This window comes from Eptatretus burgeri, chromosome 3 (assembly GCF_056783735.1).
Source record: "Eptatretus burgeri isolate ZD-2024b chromosome 3, Ebu_testis_v1, whole genome shotgun sequence".
NCBI classification, from domain to species: Eukaryota; Metazoa; Chordata; class Myxini; order Myxiniformes; family Myxinidae; genus Eptatretus; species Eptatretus burgeri.
Window position 1 is genome coordinate 82,136,497 of NC_140963.1, and position 5,000 is coordinate 82,141,496.

A 5,000-nucleotide genomic window follows, 5' to 3' on the forward strand; every position below is an offset into this window, starting at 1 on the left:
TGCCTTCCAGACTTCGACTGGCATTCAAGGCTGCCCCGCGAGAGGGTGCACGGCAAAGCTGGGTGCTGGCGACGTACGTAACACGCACGCACGCATTTTCAGGACGTTTTCACTTCACGGACGACTTTCTGGTGAGTGAGACGATTCTCCCCCTCCCCTCCCCCTGAATGATCTGTTGGGTACCCTTGTCTGTGTTTAACTGTAAGTCAACCCCCGATAAGTCTCTTTCCTGGCATTTTGCTTTGAAATTCATTCTTTATTTACCTCAGCAAATTACAGGTTCTTGTAATTTATTTATTTTATTATTAATAAATTATTTGTCGATTTCCAACCTGTTCGTGTTTGTCCTTTCCTTCCATTGGTCGAGCATTGTTCGAACCGAGATAGACTGGGAGGTAATTACCACAGATTTGACCAAAAATCATCGGCACGCACATTTTAACCAGCGGTTAAAACATTCGGCCGCCCTAATTAAAATCTAATCGAGATAACATTGGTGCTTTGCCGAGGGCGTGCTCCTCGCTCAGGTAACCACGTGACCTCTAGTTAAACGGAATAATTAGACGGCGGACACTGGAACTCGTGGTTGACTGGGTGGCGTTCTTGGTTCTAAAACAACCCACCGTATCAAAACGTTAATTGTGAGCGGTGCCCCCAGGTCTGGCTCTACCGAGGACAACCGGGGATCAATCCCCCTGAGTGACAAGCTGGTGTCTCGGTACCCGCCACGGCAACAATATATACACTCATTTCAAAGCCCATCAAACATGAAGGGTTGGAATTATTTTATTAAAAATATTGAAGGAGACGGGAAAATATGATGTTTCGTAGCAAGAAGAACATTTATATTGAAACACAACATGTACAAATGTGAATGTATTTTCTTTATCTTCTGGGATGTTGCATTTCGACAGTACAGCCTCAAGAATAAGCCAAAGTCTGAACCCTCGGCCTCGTGTCAAATGTGCTGAAATCTTCTTTATTGGACATCCTTGCTAACGTAAATGAACATTCGTTTTACTCTGCGTGCGTTACACATCACGTGCAGTGAATTTCACCTCCCTACACCTTGTATTTATTCTAATTTAAAGAAATGTTTCTGTCCATGCTCTTGAGGCCCGGTTTCCAAGTCACTGTCTGCAATTCCAATGGAAGAGACGTAATTACTCTTTTATGAAAAATGCTTTTCCAGTTTATTTTATTCTGAATAATATATGGTAATGAACACACAGTCCTGTTAAAAGATTGTTTTTAAAACCCTTCTTAAATCATCCTTATGAAGGGGGGGGGCACACAAATACACACTGTGTTTTACATCGGTAGATTGTTTGTTTGGTTTTTGGGCCACAAGAGAAAGTTTACCAGATTTTTTCATCTATTGCTAAAAGGAGAAGCATCCTTCCACATGTGTATGCGTGTGCGTGTGCATGTTTTATCCATGGCTGACGCCATCTTCTACTAACAGGAAATGGTACAAAGCCCAATGCTTCTCATCCATGGATATTCTCATAGTCCTATGTTTCCATAAGTCCAATTTGCAATTAGGGACAGAATAATTGTGGTTAACCATTTCAAAATTGCCACTCTTTCGTCTAAATGCTGAAATTATGTTTAAAATACGATTTGATTCAGATTTCATGCTCGCATTAGAAGGTTAAAAATGTCTTGCAAGCTGAACCGAGTCACTGTAAACACAAACACAGCGCATGCGTAAAAGGCCTCATCAAAGCATGAGTCACATTTGCTCTATGGCTAGGATACGGCGGCCGTACCCCCCCCCCCCCCCGAATTGACAGAAACGTGCGATGGCCGCAGAGTTTCTGAGGTGGCCTCAGGGTGGCCCTACGCCGTATGGCTCTCTTTTACAGGCCATCGGGGTCTCTGTGGAATTATAGCGGGGAGTTATAACTTTTTTTCATTTCTCGGTTGGCCGTAGCAATTCGACAAGCCGTAGCCATGATGTAGATGTGTTCCACGTCGACCGTACGTAGGGCGTACGGTGGGCTTGCGTTATTCGTGCGGCTGCCGTAGGCTCTTATCAATGAAAAATGAATTTTGCCAACCTCCAAAAAATTACGGCGGCCGCACTATTTCCACGGTCGCCGTAGGGTAGTCCTAAGGCGTCCCTGTGTTCAACGTACGGTGGCCTTGTGGTCTGTGTGACTACCTGCGGACAACGCAGGGTTGACGCACGGTTCCCCTACGCCCGCTGTGCGTCCTACGTACGGCCTCCGTGGCAGTCTGCGTCGATCATGCGCTACCGCTAGAGATCGGAGTATAGGTGTTTGCCACCAGTGTTGGGCACAAAAGCGATAATCCGATAACAGATAATTATCGAAGATTACTTTTTTTATCGGACTATTATTGGAAGTTAACTTCCATTTATCGTTATCGGACCAGTTAACTTCCGATAACTCGATTTTTTAGTCCCATAATGTCCGTTAATTTTTTGTCCGATAACATTTTTATCGTTTCCGGGTCGCATTTCGCCGAACTAATTAATTATCAATGTGGAGAAAAATGTACATTATTATGGATTACTTGTTTTACAAGATAATGCTGAATCAGGCCGCTGCGTGAAGAAAAATGGAAGAAGAAGAGGAGGAAGACAAGAAGAGGAAGAAGAAGAAGAGGAGGAAGAAGAATAAGAAGCCTTGCAATGGTGACTTCCTCAGCCATGCGGCTGCTTGGCTCTGCAGGTACTGGGTTCGGTCAAGGTTGGGAAACCCAAAAAATAAAAACATATGTGACTGCTACATTGTGTGACCGTGGAAATACTGCGGCCGCTCTATAATTGCTCGTGGCCGTAGATTTTTTAGACCCTACGGCCGACGAGCCAAATGTGACTGAAGCATAAGCATTCATACGTCATTCAGAAAGTCCTGTCTTATCAACAAATTGTGAGGCATAAAGTGCCTGTACAAAGGGCTTGTCAGGTGGCAAATACAGAAAGCAATCTGGTGGAGCATTGTTTGCTTGAGCAATCTGGAAGAGATGAGAGCAGAACAGACAACAGTTGTGAATTGTCAGTGTCCACGATATGAGAATTGGGTGTTTTTGCAAAGGTCAATAAAAAACTGAGGTCTCTATCACAGTGTAGTTTTCTGCAGTATCGATGGAATATGATTTAGCTCTGCTCATTGACAAGGCTCTTCTCTAGAACCCTCATTGGTGTAGTAGACAGTAGAAAAATCGTGCAAATTATGATACAAGCATCAAATTTGGCATTTCTGTTCTGCAGGGCTTTCTGATCAAATCTGCCCGATTGGCCATTTGAAAATCCAAATTTTGAAAAGAAAAAAAAAACTTCAAAAAAAATTGAAGTCACAGCTGGCCGAAATTCTTGAAGCGCAAGTGAACATCCCAGACAGAGAACCAAGGGGAGATGCAGTCATCATTGATGGCTCAGCACTTATCAATGCCCTACCTCCACACACTTCAAAGATATTTGATGACTATGCTAAAGAAGACATCATCCCATAGGTGGAATCCTATGGTGCCAGGTACGAGAGGGTGGACGTAGTGTTTGATGTGTACAACAAGTCAAGTCTGAAGTCCGAGGCAAGGTCGAAAAGGGGGCAAGGAATCAGAAGAACAGTGACAGTAACCAGTAAGACCCCAAGTAACTGGAGAAGCTTTCTTCGATATGACAGCAACAAGACTGAGCTGTTTCACTTCCTTGTGACAAAGATGTGTGAAGCACAGACGACAAGCACAGTCATTGTCACAAAAGGAGAAGATGCCATTAGCAACACAAGCAAATCACTGGATGCTGTGTCTCCATGTTGTCATGAAGAAGCCGACACTCGAATATTTGTACACGCCAGGGATGCAACGATGGATGGTAGCAAGTCCATTATCATTTAGGCTAATGACACGGACGTACTAGTCATAGCAATATCTGTACTGCCATCCTTACAGGAGCTCGGTCTTGAGAACATGTGGATTGCCTTTGGCCAAAGAGCCAAGGTGCGATGGATTCCAGTCCATGAGGTAGTTTCTGCAATAGGGCCTGAGAAAGCTCGAGGGATCCCATACTTCCATGCGTTCACTGGATGTGACGTCGTGTCTGCCTTCCGCGGTAAAGGGAAGAAAACTGCATGGCAGACTTGGAATGTCTTTGATGATGTTTCTGAAACATTCACCAATCTCAGCCAGCATCCAACATTGATTCGTGATCTTGACTTTTTTGATTTTTTTTTTTTCAAAATTTGGATTTTCAAATGGCCAATCAGGCAGATTTTATTAGAATCCCCTGGAGAACAAATGTGCCAAATTTGATGTTTGTATCATCATTTGCACGATTCCTCTCAAAAATTGCTGTTATCTGCCCCACTACATTCTATCCCGTCATTCCTCTTCCCGCAAGAGTGAAAAACAATGCAGAATTTTCATTCTGAACTACACTCTCTGCCAGAGAAAAGGAACAAGTGATTGTTGTTGCGATATATTTATGTGACATTATGTGACACAGATGAGGCACAAACCTCTGATTATAGATAAATTCTGAATAATGACATGTCAATTTCATTGTGACCTAATCACGGAACGCTGCATTGTGGTGAATGTTTTCACATCAGGATGCAACATGAAGGTAACAATCTCAACACCGGGTCGGTATGTCCACCTTTGACAGCAATCTCTGCATTGCACTGTCATCCCATTGACCATATGAGTTCTCAAGTCTGACTGGGGGAATGGTATTCCACATCCAAATCAGCTCCTGTTCCAAATCATCGGGGATGGCTGTGTTGGCAAGTTTCTCACGTGATGATCAATGACATCCCAAAGATGTTCAATTGGATTTAAATCTGGAGAGATGGTTGGCCGGGGTGTCATAGCATTGACGTTGGTATTAACAAGAAGCTTCCTTGTTCGGATGGCCCTGTGAGCAGGAGCATTATCTTGCATAAATATGATTCCAAGACCATATTGTTGAAGGGTAGGAAACACACATTGCTGTAAGATCTCATCAATGTATCGATCTGATATTGGATTGC

General features: G+C 43.5%; 1 long non-coding RNA gene across 1 annotated transcript in view; it reads left to right on the forward strand.

Annotated features, from left to right (window-relative positions):
- LOC147030311 (uncharacterized) overlaps positions 1-5,000 on the forward strand; it is a 6,352-nt gene that overhangs the window by 744 nt on the left and 608 nt on the right. The window contains exons 1-2 of the long non-coding RNA XR_015056304.1: positions 1-131; positions 2,554-2,699. The exon at positions 1-131 is cut by the window's left edge and continues 744 nt beyond it. This is a non-coding gene — a long non-coding RNA (uncharacterized LOC147030311). The remainder of the gene's footprint in view (positions 132-2,553; positions 2,700-5,000) is intronic.